The sequence below is a fragment of the Bombina bombina genome, chromosome 4 (genome assembly GCF_027579735.1).
Source record: "Bombina bombina isolate aBomBom1 chromosome 4, aBomBom1.pri, whole genome shotgun sequence".
Taxonomy (NCBI): domain Eukaryota; kingdom Metazoa; phylum Chordata; class Amphibia; order Anura; family Bombinatoridae; genus Bombina; species Bombina bombina.
The window spans coordinates 1,016,869,937-1,016,888,330 of NC_069502.1; positions in this window are offsets into that span (position 1 = coordinate 1,016,869,937).

Here is an 18,394-nt window from a genome sequence, read left to right on the forward strand (position 1 = left end):
ATCTAGATAGGCTCAGGTGCTGGTGCTGCTAATTGGTGGCTGCACATAGATGCCTTGTGTAATTGGCTAACCCATGTGCATTGCTATTTCTTTAACAAAGGATATCTAAAGAATGATTCAAATTAGATAATCAAAGTAAATGTGAATGTTGTTTCAAATTGTATTCTCTGTCTGAATTATGAACTATAATTATCGCCTAGATTTAGAGTTTTGTCGGTAAAGACCCGCGTAGCTAACGCTGCTTTTTTTTCCAGCGCACCCTTAAGACAACGCTGGTATTTAGAGTTCTCTGAAGGGCTGCGTTAGGCTCCAAAAAGGGAGCGTAAAGGCATATTTACCGCCACTTCAACCCTCAATACCAGCGTTGCTTACGGTAGCGGCTAGCTGGAAAAACGTGCTCGTGCACGATTCCCCCATAGGAAACAATGGGGCAGTTTGGGCAGAAAAAAAAACCTAACACCTGCAAAAAAGCAGCGTTAAGCTCCTAACGCAGCCCCATTGTTTCCTATGGGGAAACAGTTTCTAATTCTGCACCTAACACCCTAACATGTACCCCGAGTCTAAACACCCCTAACCTTACACTTATTAACCCCTAATCTGCCGCCCCCGCTATCGCTGACACCTGCATTACACAATTAACCCCTAATCTTTCGCTCCGGAAACCACCGCAACCTACATAATCCCTATGTACCCCTAATCTGCTGCCCCCAACATCGCCGACACCTACATAATATTTATTAACCCCTAATCTGCCCCCCCAAACGTCGCCGCTACCTTACCTACACTTATTAACCCCTAATCTGCTGACCGGACCTCGCCACTACTCTAATAAAGTTATTAACCCCTAAACCGCCGCACTCCGCCTCACAAACCCTATAATAAATAGTATTAACCCCTAATCTGCCCTCCCTAACATCGCCGCCACCTAACTTCAAGTATTAACCCCTAATCTGCCGACCGGACCTCGCCGCTACTCTAATAAATGTATTAACCCCTAAAGCTAAGTCTAACCCTAACCCTAACACCCCCCTAAATTAAATATAATTTTAATCTAACGAAATAAATTTACTCTTATTAACTAAAGTATTCCTATTTAAAACTAAATACTTACCTGTAAAATAAACCCTAATATAGCTACAATATAACGAATAATTATATTGTAGCTATTTTAGGATTTATATTTATTTTACAGGCAACTTTGTATTTATTTTAACTAGGTACAATAGCTATTAAATAGTTATTAACTATTTAATAGCTACCTAGTTAAAATAATTACAAAATTACCTGTAAAATAAATCCTAACCTAAGTTACAATTAAACCTAACACTACACTATCAATAAATTAATTAAATAAATTAACTACAATTACATACAATTAAGTAAACTAAACTAAATTACCAAATAAAACAAACACCAAATTACAAAAAATAAAAAAACTTACAAGAATTTTAAGCTAATTACACCTACTCTAAGCCCCCTAATAAAATAACAAAGCCCCCAAAATAAAAAAAATCCCTACCCTATTCTAAATTACAAAAGTTAACAGCTCTATTACCAGCCCTTAAAAGAGCTTTTTGCGGGGCATGCCCCAAAGTAATCAGCTCTTTTGCCTGTAAAAAAACCACAATACCACCCCCAACATTACAACCCACCACCCACATACCCCTACTCTAACCCAAATCTCCCTTAAATAAACCTAACACCCCCTGAAGATCTCCCTACCTTGAGTCGTCTTCACCCAACCGGGCACCGATGGACCAAAAGAGGACATCCGTAGCGGCAGAAGTCTTCATCCTATCCAGGCAGAAGAGGACATCCGGACCGGCAGACATCTTCATCCATCTGACGAGGAGCAGCTCCATCTTCAAGACCTCCGGCGCGGAACATCCTCTTCCTTCCGACGACTACCGACGAATGAAGGTTCCTTTAAGTGACGTCATCCAAGATGGCGTCCCTCGAATTCCAATTGGCTGATAGGATTCTATCAGCCAATCGGAATTAATGTAGGAAAATCTGATTGGCTGATTGAATCAGCCAATCAGATTCAAGTTCAATCGGAATGGATGATCTAATCAGCCAATCAGATTGAGCTCACATTCTATTGGCTGATCAGAACAGCCAATAGAATGCAAGCTCAATCTGATTGGCTGATTGGATCAGCCAATCGGATTGAACTTGAATCTGATTGGCTGATTCAATCAGCCAATCAGATTTTTCCTACCTTAATTCCAATTGGCTGATAGAATCCTATCAGCCAATCGAAATTCGAGGGACGCCATCTTGGATGACGTCACTTAAAGGAACCTTCATTCGTCAGTAGTCGTCGGAAGGAAGAGGATGTTCCGCGGTCTTGAAGATGGAGCCGCTCCTCGACGGATGGATGAAGATAGAAGATGCCGCTTGGATGAAGATGTCTGCCGGTCCGGATGTCCTCTTCTGCCCGGATAGGATGAAGACTTCTGCCCCTACGGATGTCCTCTTTTGGTCCATCGGTGCCCGGTTGGGTGAAGACGACTCAAGGTAGGGAGATCTTCAGGGGGGTAGTGTTAGGTTTATTTAAGGGGAGTTTGGGTTAGAGTAGGTTTATGTGGGTGGTGGGTTATAATGTTGGGGGGTGGTATTGTGTTTTTTTTTACAGGCAAAAGAGCTGATTACTACTGATTGACCTTTTAAGGGCTGGTAATAGAGCTGTTAACTTTTGTAATTTAGAATAGGGTAGGGAATTTTTTTTATTTTGTGGGGCTTTGTTATTTTATTAGGGGGCTTAGAGTAGGTGTAATTAGCTTAAAATTCTTGTAATCTTTTTTTATTTTTGTAATCTAGTGTTTGTTTTTGTAATTTAGTTTATTTAATTGTATGTAATTGTAGTTAATTTATTTAATTCATTTATTGATAGTGTAGTGTTAGGTTTAATTGTAACTTAGGTTAGGATTTATTTTACAGGTAATTTTGTAATTATTTTAACTAGGTAGCTTCTAAATAGTTAATAACTATTTAATAGCTATTGTACCTAGTTAAAATAAATACAAAGTTGCCTGTAAAATAAATATAAATCCTAAAATAGCTACAATATAATTATTCGTTATATTGTAGCTATATTAGGGTTTATTTTACAGGTAAGTATTTAGTTTTAAATAGGAATACTTTAGTTAATAAGAGTTAATTTATTTCGTTAGATTAAAATTATATTTAATTTAGGGGGAGTTAGGGTTAGGGTTAGATTTAGCTTTAGGGGTTAAAACATTTATTAGAGTAGTGGCGAGGTCCGGTCAGCAGATTAGGGGTTAATACTTGAAGTTAGGTGGCGGCAATGTTAGGGAGGGCAGATTAGGGGTTAATACTATTTATTATAGGGTTTGCGAGGCGGGAGTGCGGCGGTTTAGGGGTCAATACATTTATTAGAGTAGCGGCGAGGTCCGGTCGGCAGATTAGGGGTTAATAAGTGTAGGTAGGTAGCGGTGACGTTGGGGGGGGCAGATTAGGGGTTAATAAATATTATGTAGGTGTCTGCAATGTTAGGGGCAGCAGATTAGGGGTTCATAGGGATAATGTAGGTGGCGGCGATGTGCGGTCGGCAGATTAGGGGTTAAATTTTTTTATTATAGTGGCGGCGATGTGGGGGACCTTGGTTTAGGGGTACATAGGTAGTTTATGGGTGTTAGTGTACTTTAGAGCACAGTAGTTAAGAGCTTTATAAACCAGCATTAGCCCAGAAAGCTCTTAACTACTGACTTTTTTCTGCGGCTGGAGTCTTATCGGTAGAGGGTCTTCCGCTCACTTCAGCCAAGACTCTAAATACTAGCGTTAGGAAGATCCCATTGAAAAGATAGGATACGCAATTGGCGTAAGGGGATCTGCGGTATGGAAAAGTCGCGGCTTGAAAGTGAGCATTAGACCCTTTCCTGGCTGACTCTAAATACCAGCGGGCGGCCAAAAGCAGCGTTAGGAGCCCTTAACGCTGCTTTTGATGGCTAACGCAGAACTCTAAATCTAGGCGATAGTGTTTAATGTCCCTTTAAAGACAAAACCATTAGGAATAGGTGGAGTAAACATTTTAGAAATAAACTACATTAAAATAAAGAGTAACAGAAATAACTATAGATATGTGATACACTCCAACAGGTAAATAGTATAATTGTGAGAAATTATATTTTGATATATCTATAGTTAACTTACCCTTCAAATGACTCCACTAGAGTGAAAAGTCATCAATATGTCATACAATAAATAGCTTGGTATAAATGTGAAATTAACTTACATTTTATTTAAAGATAATTTAAACTATATTACCTTTGAAAGAATTAAATAATAATAAATAACCTATATTTATATTAATCATGTTTTTGGATACCTAAGAAAGATTATAGAGATTAGAATGTAAATATAACATTAAACTAAACTGTCACTTTTATGTAAGAAGTTAAACACTTCAAAGTTGTTATTTTTAATTTATACTACATATCCTTGTCATAAACATTTTATGATTTGACATCTATAAATCACACAATCAAATCATAGATGTCTGTTCTAACTCCACCTTAAATTTGGTAAGATACTTGACTTTAACATTATCTGCTTAAGCTGTGTTGATATTTTTTCATTCAATAAATTTATTAAAATTAGTATATTTGATATCAGGCATGTGCTTGTAAAATAGATACTTTAACAGTCATGTGACTAATATTTTGTTTACATGTCAGAATATTAGATGGATGTATTTCTTCTTATCTTACTGTGATAGAGATATGATATGTATCAAATAATATGTATATCAAATAAAAGAATGTGAAAGATATAGGGGCCTAGTTATCAAGCCGTCAACCTCAAATACGCTGGAATTCTGCAGTGTATTTGTGGCGAGGCTGATTCGCCTTAGTTATCAAAGGCTAGAGACCGGCAAAAGTAGAATTTTGTGACGTAAACTTCGATCCGCCGGACTCAGTCCGATACAGATCGATTCTTACGTCACTCCAGATGTTCCGCACACAAGTTCGGCACAATCTGACTAATTTTGCTAGTTATCAAAAAACTAGCAGGTACGCTCGGCACTTTTACGGCCCAGCGTACCTGGTTTTCAAACCGCCACCCTGGAGGCGGCGGATCCCATAGGAATCAATGGGAGTCTGACCATAGCGAAAGTACAAGTTCGCTGCTGCCAGACATCCCATTGATTCCTATGGGAACTGTCTACACCTAACACCCTAACATGTACCCCGAGTCTAAACACCCCTAATCTGTCCCCCCTACACCGCCGCAACTAAATAAAGTTATTACCCCCTAAACTGCCGCTCCCGGAGCCCACCGCAAGCTACTTTATACATATTAACCCCTAAACCGCCGCTCCCGGAGCCCACCGCAACCTATATTAAATTTATTAAACCCCTAATCTGCCCCCCCTACACCGTCGCCACCTATAATACATTTATTAACCCCTATCCTGCCCCCCACTACACCGCCGCCACTGTAATAAAATTATTAACCCCTAAACCTAAGTCTAACACTAACCCTAACACTCCCCTAACTTAAATATTAATTAAATAAATCTAAATAATATTTCTATTATGAACTAAATTAATCCTATTTAAAACTAAATACTTACCTGTAAAATAAACCCTAAGATAGATACAATATAAACAATAATTATATTGTAGCTATCTTAGGATTTATTTTTATTTTACAGGCATCTTTCAATTTATTTTAACTTGGTACAATAGCTATTAAATAGTTATTAACTATTTAATAGCTTACCTAGCTAAAATAAAGAGAAATTTACCTGTAAAATAAAAACTAACCTAAGTTACAATTACACCTAACACTACACTATACTTTAATAAATTATTCCTATTTAAAACTAAATACTTACCTGTAAAATAAACCCTAAGATAGCTACAATGTAATTAATAATTACATTGTAGCTATTTTAGGAATTATATTTATTTTACAGGTAACTTTGTATTTATTTTAGCTAGTTAGAATAGTTATTAAATAGTTATTAACTATTTAATAACTACCTAGCTAAAAGAAACACAAAATCACCTGTAAAATAAATCCTAACCTAAGTTACAATTAAACCTAACACTACACTATCATTAAATTAATTAAATAAATTACCTACAAATAACTACAATTAAATACAATTACATAAACTAACTAAAGTACAAAAAATAAAAAAAGCTAAGTTACAAAAAATAAAAAAAACAGGTTACAAACATTTTAAAAATATTACAACAATTTTAAGCTACTTACACCTAATCTAAGCCCCCTAATAAAATAACAACCCCCCCCCCAAAATAAAAAAATGCCCTACCCTATTCTAAATTAAAAAAGTTCAAAGCTCTTTTACCTTTCCAGCCCTTAAAAGGGCCATTTGTGGGGCATGCCCCAAAGAATTCAGCTCTTTTGCCTGTAAAAGAAAAATACAACCCCCCCAACATTAAAACCCACCACCCACATACCCCTAATCTAACCCAAACCCCCTTAAAATAACCTAACACTAATCCCCTGAAGATCATCTTACCTTTAGTCATCTTCACTCAGCCGAGCCACCGAAGGAACTGAAGAGGAGACCCGGACCGGCAGAAGTGATCCTCCAAGCGGCGCTGAAGAAATCTTCCATCCGATGAAGTGATCCTCCAAGCGGCGCTGAAAAAGTCTTCCATCCGGGCAATGTCATCTTCCAAGAGGCGCTGAAGAAGTCTTCTATCCGGGCGATGTCATCTTCCAAGCCAGGTCTTGAATCTTCATCCCGCCGACGCGGAACATCCTTCTTTACCGACGGACTACCGACGAATGAAGGCTCCTTTAAGGGACGTCATCCAAGATGGCGTCCCTTCAATTCCGATTGGCTGAATGGATTCTATCAGCCAATCGGAATTAAGGTAAGAAAAATCTGATTGGCTGATTGAATCAGCCAATCAGATTCAAGTTCAATCCGATTGGCTGATCCAATCAGCCAATCAGATTGATCTTGCATTCTATTGGCTGATCGAAACAGCCAATAGAATGCGAGCTCAATCTGATTGGCTGATTGCATCAGCCAATCGGATTGAACTTGAATCTGATTGGCTGATTCAATGAGCCAATTAGATTTTTCCTACCTTAATTCCGATTGGCTGATAGAATCCTATCAGATAATCGGAATTGAAGGGACGCCATCTTGGATGACGTCCCTTAAAGGAGCCTTCATTCGTCGGTAGTCCGTCGGTAAAGAAGGATGTTCCGCGTTGGCGGAATGAAGATTCAAGACCCGGCTTGGAAGATGACATCGCCCGGATAAAAGACTTCTTCAGCGCCTCTTGGAAGATGACATCGCCCGGATGGAAGACTTTTTCAGCGCCGCTTGGAGGATCACTTCATCGGATGGAAGATTTCTTCAGCGCCGCTTGGAGGATCACTTCTGCCGGTCCGGGTCTCCTCTTCAGTTCCATTGGTGGCTCGGCTGAGTGAAGACGACTAAAGGTAGGATGATCTTCAGGGGATTAGTGTTAGGTTATTTTAAGGGGGGTTTGGGTTAGATTAGGGGTATGTGGGTGGTGGGTTTTAATGTTGGGGGGGTTGTATTTTTCTTTTACAGGCAAAAGAGCTGAATTCTTTGGGGCATGCCCCACAAATGGCCCTTTTAAGGGCTGGTAAGGTAAAAGAGCTTTGAACTTTTTTAATTTAGAATAGGGTAGGGCATTTTTTTATTTGGGGGGGGGTTTGTTATTTTATTAGGGGGCTTAGATTAGGTGTAAGTAGCTTAAAATTGTTGTAATATTTTTAAAATGTTTGTAACCTATTTTTTTATTTTTTGTAACTTAGCTTTTTTTATTTTTTGTACTTTAGTTAGTTTATGTAATTGTATTTAATTGTAGTTATTTGTAGGTAATGTATTTAATTTATTTAATGATAGTGTAGTGTTAGGTTTAATTGTAACTTAGGTTAGGATTTATTTTACAGGTAATTTTGTATTTATTTTAGCTAGGTAGTTATTAAATAGTTAATAACTATTTAATAACTATTCTAACTAGCTAAAATAAATACAAAGTTACCTGTAAAATAAAAATAAATCCTAAGATAGCTACAATATAATTATTATTTATATTGTAGCTATATTAGGGTTTATTTTAAAGGTAAGTATTTAGTTTTAAATAGGAATAATTTATTAAAGTATAGTGTAGTGTTAGGTGTAATTGTAACTTAGGTTAGTTTTTATTTTACAGGTTAATTTCTCTTTATTTTAGCTAGGTAGCTATTAAATAGTTAATAACTATTTAATAGCTATTGTACCTAGTTAAAATAAATTGAAATTTGCCTGTAAAATAAAAATAAATCCTAAGATAGCTACAATATAATTATTATTTATATTGTAGCTATATTAGGGTTTATTTTAAAGGTAAGTATTTAGTTTTAAATAGGATTAATTTAGTTCATAATAGAAATATTATTTAGGTTTATTTAATTAATATTTAAGTTAGGGGGTGTTAGGGTTAGTGTTAGACTTAGGTTTAGGGGTTAATAAATTTATTAAAGTGGTGGCGGTGTAGTGGGGGCAGGATAGGGGTTAATAAATGTATTAAAGGTGGCAACGGTGTAGGGGGGGCAGATTAGGGGTTAATAAATGTATTATAGGTGGCGACGGTGTAGGGGGGGCAGGATAGGGGTTAATAGGTATAATGTAGGTGGCAGCGGTGTCCGGGAGCGGCGGTTTAGGGGTTAATACATTTATCAGAGTTGCGGCAGGGTCTAGGAGCGGCGGTTTAGGGGTTAATACATTTATCAGAGTTGCAGCAGGGTCTAGGAGCGGCGGTTTAGGGGTTAATAACTTTATTTAGTTGCGGGGGCTCCGGGGGCGCCGGTATAGGGGGTAGAACAGTGTAGTTAGTGTGAGTGCTTAGTGACAGGCTAGCAATAAAGCTGGGAAAAATCCGAAAGAGCAGCGAGATTGGATGAGTGATAACTCTCACAGTCCGCTGCTCATCGCCCCGCGGCTTTTTGACAGCTTTATTTGATAACTTAGGCAAAATTTTTCAGGTCCGCGGCGGCGATGTGAGGCGAGCTTAGGCGGGCGTATTGGGCCGGCGAAGGCAGGAAAGTTGACACGTTGATAACTACCCCCCATAGTATGTAAAAAAATGTATTTAAAAAAAAATAATTTGGAATTCATCAAAAAAGAAAATCTGAAAAAGAAAGAAAAGAAATATTAAAAACATTAGTCAATTAGGTTATTTAATTAACACGTCTAAAAATGTATTGTTTGTCTTAATATTAAAAACAGGTTCAGACTGGAGATCTATATCCATAATTTTAAATTGATCACATTAAATTGTCTAATCAATCTTTGAATTACACATATTAGCATTTACAATTAAACTAAATAATGCATATCATATTTTTATATTAAAAAAAATATAAATATAAAAATCTATTGTATAAGGGACATAATTGAATGTAATATTTAATGTCCCTTCAAATAATAATATACCTAAATGTCAACTATAAAATGTATCCCTTTGTCTGATTGGTTAGAATCTGGGTCCTCTCTAGCACCAAGTAGGCGTAATGTATATAAAATAAACATAATCGAAAATAGGACATGTATATATTCTGAATTCTTTGAACATTACTCCTCCTATGATTGTTAAGTAGCATGCATTGTGCAAACTAACCTGTATGTATGGTCTTTGAAAGGCAATTCTATTCAAAATATCAGTTTATCTTCATTAGGTGTCCTATTCATCATTTTCAAAATAGAGGATTGTGAAATACCATCTAAATAAAAAATAAACCATAAGTGTCTCCCATAGGATGCATCCTGCATCCCCAGTCTTGTTCCAGAGAATTGTGGCCACTTACCATGTGAACGTGTCATTGTCTGTTTTTCAAAGTCAGCACAGTTGAATGACAATGCCACAGACATGATCACATTGATATTCTTCACTTTCAGTCTGGGGATGTAGTCATCTACCTAATGGAAGAAAAAGTGTAAATTAAATCATTAATTAAAATGTGTAACTTGGTTCTGCATCTCCCTGCCCAAACATTTCTGAAACTATTTAGATCAATAGCTTACTAAACGTGTGTAGCATCTTGTGTTATGTTCTATCAAGTGTGAAGCTGATTCATACATAACCTCTGATATATGACTTGGAAGCACATAGTATTGCTAGAGTATCCCTTTCTGACTATATAAAAACCTAGTAATGTGTAAACTAACTACATTTAAGATTGTATACCATATGATGGATCATTGTGCAAAATCCCCCCCCCCCCCGTCCATACATTGTGTATAATTACCATCTGATGTTGTCTTTGAAAATCAAGTGGCGAAGTCATTACAGGAGCCAATGCCAGAATCATCTGATGTCTAAATTACCTATGATAAGAAAAATATTAAATTATATTTTTATCTAATCATTTGTTGAACAATCCTAACATGTTTGCACAATTCTCTACCTCTCATTTCCCTAAAATTCACACATATTCGCAATTCTCCTAGTATTTACTGTCTGAAGTGGCGGTTGATGATGTTTGCTCTGATATTGAGCCCCCCGTCCCGGAATGGCCCCTCTAGAACAGGTAGAAAGCAAAGAATTGCCCAAGCACTAAGGGTATAACAAAACTTGTTTGCAGGTGTGCCAACTATTGGACCTGCACCAAGGTCCCAAGAAGTCAGTCCAAAAATAATGATATAGCTGCACCACCAACTGTATTAAAACATCATGATTTTATTGTGCCACTAAAAACAGACAACGTTTTGGACCCATGTCCTTATTCATGTCTAGAACAGGGTCATCTTCCTCATCTTGGAGGAGGTCTCGGGGCACTTGGACGGCCTGCAGTATCCCAGCCTGCTGAGCTATGTTATGCAGGACGCTGCAGGCTATAACGATCTTTGCCACCTTACTAGGGCTGTATTAAAGGGCTCCTCCAGACCTGTCTAGGCTTCGTAACCGCATTTTGAGGAGCCCAAACATCCTCTCCACTACAGCCCTAGTCCACTTGTGCACCCGATTGTAGCGCTCCTGGGCCTCGTCTGTGGGGTTACGCATGTACTCATGTAACCCGAATCACCTATAAATAATTAACATAACAAATATTACAAATATCTTAAAAAATATTAAATTACAATACATTTTTATAAGATACAATGCATTTGTGTACATGAAAAGTGCATAAACGAGACATTTGCTAAAAGAGAAAGAAATGTTTAAATTGCATCCTAGAGCTGCACGTTTAAGCTAGGACATGCTACATATCTGTTTGTAACTAAAACTAGATATTTGCAGAAAGAGACAATTAAATGGTTAAAGCGCATCCTAGAGCTGCACATTTAAATTAGGACATGCTACATATGCGTATTTCGCATAAACAAGACATTTGCTAAAAGAGAAAGAAATGGTTAAATTGCATCCTAGAGCTGCACATTTAAGCTAGGATATGCTACATATCTGTTTAACTAAAACTAGACATTTGCAGAAAGCGACAAGTAAATGGTTAAAGCACATCCTAGAGCTGCACATTTAAGCTAGGACATGCTACATATCTATTTGCAACTAAAACTAGATATTTGCAGAAAGAGACAATTAAATGGTTAAAGCGCATCCTAGAGCTGCACATTTAAGCTAGGACATGCTACATATATGTTTGTAACTAAAACTAGATATTTGCAGAAAGCGACAAGTAAATGGTTAAAGCACATCCTAGAGCTGCACATTTAAGCTAGGACATGCTACATATATGTTTGTAACTAAAACTAGATATTTGCAGAAAGAGACAAATAAATGGTTAAAGCACATCCTAGAGCTGCACATTACACAAACACAACTGTTTTTGAAGATTACAGTGGCAATTGTGTAACTACTTAAGCATGTTGTGCACAAGTACTAACCAACGAGCCACCAATGGGGAAGCTGTCTGCCCTCAAAGTGCCACCACAGGGACGACTGCCTGAGGATGCGGGCATCATGACAAGACCCGCCAAAATTTGCACACACCAGCATAATCCACATCCATTTGTCGCAAACAAACTGCACGTTCAGACTATGGAAATGTTTGAGATTTTGGAAGGGCAGATCATCTGCTAGAGCACGCAGCGCAATGTGGGTGCAATCTATTGCTCCCAAGACATTGGGCATTCGAGCTATTGCATAGAATTCCTTCTTCAGGCGCCTCCAATCGCCATCATTTTGAGGGAATCCTATATAAAGCTTACTGACTCGTACCATGGCATCCAGAAAGTTGTCAAAAACCACAGAGAAGGTACCCTGAGACAGTCCATGCATGTACCCCTCTCCGGATTGAAAACTTCCGAAGGCCAGGACATGTATGCAATTTAGCATCTTGGTCATGCCAGGGATTGCAGTCCGCATACGTCTACGTGGCTCCAGATGAGGTTTAAGTACATCGTAAAGGCTAATGAGCTGATCGCGATTGAGCCTATACTTGTCATAAACATTGAAGTCGCTCATGTTATCCAAGGTGGGCCTCAACCTTTCAATACGAGGACCTCTAACCAGACGAGCCCTTTGTCTCTCTTGGAGACACTGAGCACGCCTGATTCGGTTGAACACAACTCGTGCAACAGCACCAGCACCAACTAACTGTGGATAATCCATATTTGCCAAGCTAAGTAGCACAAAGCCAAACAGCAGAGCAAACACACAAGTAGTAACAAGGTATGCAAAAACACTAAAGCGATTTGATACAATGTCGATCACAAGGGACACTTTGGCCATGTTGTTTGGGGGATTTATAGTGCAATATGTCCTATGGTAGCGTGTTCGCAATGATTGCTGATTGTATACACTTGATTGTATGTGTGCGCCATGAATGCTTTCAAAGTGGGCAGATTTTCTTGTGTTTGATGAAATTTATTCCCCCCCAATGAATCTTAATGTGAAAGTGTAAAATATACCATATACAGTGTACCTTCGTGATGTTTGTTCATATGCGTAATAAATATTTATTAAACGCAATCTTATAGTAAAAAGCACACGTCCACGCTAACCTGAATGAAAGTGCATACTTGTGTATAATGTGTGCATAGACATGGCATAGAATCTGATTGATCAATGTTGCTGCAATATTGTTTCAAAACGATAAGGTAATGGGTGACATCTGTAATATTCTATATATAAGTGATTAGTAAGATGTCAATATTTTACTTGTCCCATTGAAATCGCAATAATAATGAAGATCTTTCAACCCCTGCGTTACGTACATGTACGTATATGTAGTATTGAGTGAGAAACTGCTGAAAGGGGCGGTACAGTCCTAATGCTGTAATCTGTATGGTTGAAGCTCAGAATGACATCATCATATTAGCAACCTGCCTGTCTAGTTAGCAAATCTTCATTCTGTTGTTGTATTTAACAACATTCTTATTGTGTGCTGATTAAAAAGATAAATGCGTGCTTTGTTGTTGTGTGATGTGTGTTATATACATATATGTATATATTGTGATTATCTCCCACATATGCTGATTTATATAAAGCAGTATAGCATTGTTCCTTCCAAAAAAATGACAGCTCTAATATTTTCTAACGATATGTTATTTTTGTACGTAATTTCTAATGGTATATTATGAGTGAATCGTGATGTTAAAGGGACACTAAATACATAATTTCTGTTTTGTGATTCAGAGAGAGAATCCAATGTTAAGCAACCTTCCAATGTAGTTGTATGATGTAAATGTGTTCATTGTTTATATGTGTTTTTTTTCCTGAATATCAATGCACATGTATGAGTCAATGCCAAAAGGCATGTATGTGCATCCATCAATCATCATCTGGTGAGCCTATGTAGATATGCTGTTCATCCAAGGATATGAGTTGAATAAATGAAATGTTATAATAGACGTAAATGATACGTGTTTACAATTGGCTACTGTTTGTGAATAATGAAATGTATAAAATAATTTTCTGCCCATTTAAATCTGATTTAATTTTTAAAAAACGATTTCGTATTGGTGACGATAGTTAATGTAATTCTTAATCCTTTAAGAATTTGATGTTGTAGTGATGTTCACACAAGTAAAAGCCATAACTCCATAGGGAAATAGTAATTTCTTGATCTATTTGTCATAGCGGGACTAACGCTGGTATTAAGAGTTTTAAAGTCTATGCATTTTGCGTGCGTTAGGTAAATCTGCCGGTCACAAGCACGTCTTCCCAAAGAAGTCAATGGAGTAGAGTAACTTGTGTTGAGTGTAAAGTGAGTGACGTCATGTCCTTCTGTGAAAAAGTAGCTAAATTGTGTTGTGTATTTCATAATAAAAATATGTTTTGCGTATGTAATGTGCTGTATATTGTTTGTATCTATCGATTTGTGTATGTAAGTGATAATATTTGTAGTTAGATGTAGCTAGATGAGTGTATGTTCCCGTATGTCTATGTAAGTCAATGTAAAATGGGTTTGTGTGCATTTTTTTTCAAACACCCGAGATCTCGTAACTTTTATCCGTTCTATTTTGACATGAAAAATTTTAATATGAAAAATAAATATTGTCGAGTGTTTGTATGAGTGTAAATGTACTTTGTGTAATGTTTTTGAAGTGATTCGTGGATGTTTTTGTTATTGATATATCATCTCTCTCTCTGTGAGCAGTATGAATTTGAGCGTAGATGGTGATTTTTGTGGCGTTACGGAAACTCGTAATACCAGCAGTAATGAAAAAGCAGCGTTATGAGGCTTTTTCACTCATAATGCAAAACTCGTATGCTAGCCGAGTGTGAATCAATAATCAAAACAAGAACTGTCACCATATCCATTTGGGAAGACAAACTCCCAGAAACTCTGTCCAAGCTGGCTGACTCCAACTGCTCCACTCTTGGTTAAGCTACTGATCATCTAAAGTGCTCTTCTCACCTCATTGTGGTCAATCTCTGTAATGGCGAGATCCAACGGTACATCCCCACAGACTCACATGGGACAAAGTCTTCAGTCCTCTGTCTAGATTTTGCCACGAGCCACTCCTTCCATCTGTAATATGTGACCTATATTGTAATCACACTCCAAAAAAAGAATTTCACAGAGCTAACATTAATCAGCGCTCACTAATTTGCAATATCCGTTTGTATAGGAACTCATACATACAGACAGTGTTATGCCGTGCCACTCTAGCTGTTGCTTGGGGCGCAGCGTCTCCTTCCCTGCTCGTTGCCAGGGGCTGTGTCAAGTCCGGATGCATGCGGCACTAATGTCATCGCTGCACGCTCCTCTCTCTCTGATGCTAGTCTTGACGCCTGTGGCGCGAATCCTGCTCCTATGTAAGTCTTTTCAAATTGATCTATCACTGCCCAAGTATAGGTGTTACTTTTTGTGCTCCTGGGTGTGATAGATCGTTTGTTCTCTGATTGTCTTATTGTTGCTGAACTCTGCTTGCCTGACTAGGCTGCCTGTTAACCCCTAAATTGCTGGATTGATATACCGCTGCTGAACTCTGCTTGTCTGACTGCTCTGCCTGTTAACCCCTCAATTACTGGATTGATATACCGCTGCTGAACTCTGCTTGTCTGACTGCTCTGCCTGTTAACCCCTAAATTTCTGGATTGATATACCCCTGCTGAACTCTGCTTGTCTGACTACTCTGCTTTTTTAACCCCTATTGTCCTGGATTGTCTCTCTGTTGTCAAACCCTGCCTGCCTGACAATTCTAGTGGTTTACCCTTGGACTTCTTTACCGTTGCCAAACCCTGCCTGCCTGACCATTCTAGTGGTCTACATTTGGACTGCTTTACCTTTGCCAAACCCTGCCTGCCTTTGTCTGATTCCCTGCCTATTGCTGCCGAAGACCATCCTGCCAGTGGTGAGTGCCGCTTACCTCATCTTACAAACTTTCTCTGCTCTGGGATATTCACTATCATTCCGGCTCGATGCTGGGATAAGAAGACTACTGGCCGAGTTTGGTCTGATAGTGGAGTATCCCACCAGCATTACATTATACTTGGGCCATGGAGCCAGATGAGGTGGCATGAGCAGTTTATCTTCAGGGACAGATGTTGGGAACCCATACCACACAGTTGCAGAATATGGATTCCAAACTAGAGGCTATAACCACTCAAATCTCTTTACTAGTTACAGCGAAGAATACCGCTCCTGTTGTTGTACCGCAAGTCTCTACTCCTAGTACTGCGGTTTCTTCCTCTGCTTCTGGAAGTATACCCTGGATACCATTGCTTGACAAGTATAAAGGTACTACTGATTGCAAGAGTTTTCTTAACCAATGCAGGTTGCACTTCCGCAATGATCCTCACACCTTTCAGTCTCACCAGTCAAGGGTCACCTTTATAATTTCCTTACTGAAAGACATGGCCCTAGCGTGGGTCTCTCCCCTTTTGGAACAGAATGCTCCAATCCTGCATGATGCTGATGCTTTCATTTCTGCATTATCTTCTGTGTTTGGGACTTCTGGCCGTACCTCTGCTGCCGAATTTTCTCTCCTGGACCTCCGCCCGGGTAATAGAACTGTGGCACAATTTGCATCGAGTTTCGCACCTTGGCACTTGAAACCACTTGGGATGGCAGTGCTCTCAAGGCAGCCTTTAGGAGAGGTCTGCATGAGCGCATCAAAGATAAACTCACTTATCATGATGTTTCTTCTTCTTTGGATGACTTTATAACGCTTTGTATCAGTCTGGAGTCTCGCTTTCAGTAGAGACAAGCCGAGAGAGACAGAACTAGGAGGGTCCTTCCCTCCCATCCTCCTATTCATCTGGTTTCGGCAGTATCCTCTACCCCTTCAGCAGCTCCAGTTACCTCAGTGGAGGAACCCATGGATCTCTCCTCCTTCAAACCTTCAGAGTCTGAAAGACAGAGAAGAAGGAGATTGAGACTATGCTTTTATTGTTGATCTAACACCCACCAACTAAAGGACTGTGACATTCGGCCGGGAAAAGCCAATGTTTAGGGGATAACAAAGGGGTACCTCTAAGCATGATCTCTACTAAGTCCCCTCACTCCTCTCGGATCCTGTTACCTGTTACCCTTACCTTCCTTCAGAATACTGTCCATACTCAAGCCTTCATTGATTCAGGGGCAGCTGGAAAATTCCTGGATCACCGTTTCATGATTCAAGCTGGTTTGCCTCTTTTGCAGAAAAGACATTGTCTTAAGATAACTACTCTGGATAGCACCCCCCCTTGGTTCAGGGTTGATCCATTTTGATTCAGTACCCCTGAGCCTGACTGTGGGAGTCCTTCATACTGAACAGCTGCAATTCAAGGTCAATCATTCCCCAGCACAGCCTGTCATCCTTGGTCTCCCTTGGCTTCGGATACACAATCCACAGTTCAACTAGGCTTAAGGACAACTGGCCTCCTAAAACTTCTCTGCCCCGTGTTCACATAGCCAGTATACAGACTCCTCCAAACCTTCCCTCAGTATATGTGGACTTCACAGATGTGTTTGAGAAAAAAGCAGCCGACCATGACTGCAAAATCGACCTCTTTCCTGGAGCCCCACTTCCTAAAGGGAGGACTTATCCACTCTCCAAAGCTGAAACCAAATACAAGGAGGAGTACATCCAAGAGAACCTAGTGAAAGGTTTCATTCACCCTTCCTCCTCTCTTGCTGGAGCATGCTTCTTTTTCGTCAGTAAAAAGGATGGTAGGCTCAGATCCTGCATCGACTACAGGGCCTTGAACAACATAACTATCAAGAATTGCTATCCCATTCCATTAATCACCAAACTGTATGACTCACTCCAGGATGCTCGCTTCTTCACCAAGCTGGACTTACGTGGGGCATTCAATCTGATTCTTATCTTGGCAGGCCATGAATAGAAGACCACCTTCAACACAAGATCAGGGCATTACAAATACCTTGTAATGCCCTTTGGGCTGTGTAAAGCCCCTGCAGTCTTCCAGGCATTCGTCAATGATGTCTTCCGTGACCTCCTCAACCGCACTGTTGTTGTCTATCTGAATGACATCCTTGTTTTCTCTTCCACTCTGAAGGAGCATCATAAGCATGTAAGACAGGTACTTCAACGTCTCAGAGACAATTCATTGGTAGCCAAGCTAGATAAATGTGAGTTTGACCAAGTTCAGATCCAGTTCCTAGGTTATGTCATCTCGAAGAAGGGTTTTGCCATTGATCCTGCTAAACTCACGGCAGTTTTAGAATGGCCTCAACCTACTTCATTAAAGGAACTACAGAGATTCTTGGGGTTCTCCAATTGATTAAAGTAATAGTAAAATGATTAAAGTAATAGTGCTCTCCCCTGATCTAGGGAGCAAATAAATTACAATTCAGTTACTTAAGATGTACATTTAAACATAATAACAGCTATACATGTAACATTATATGTAATTATATTAGCATAACTCTAAGATGTGAATACATATTTAATTAATTGTTTTCAACTACTTTGGATACAAAATCAATGTCAACTATGTTATATAATCTAATATAT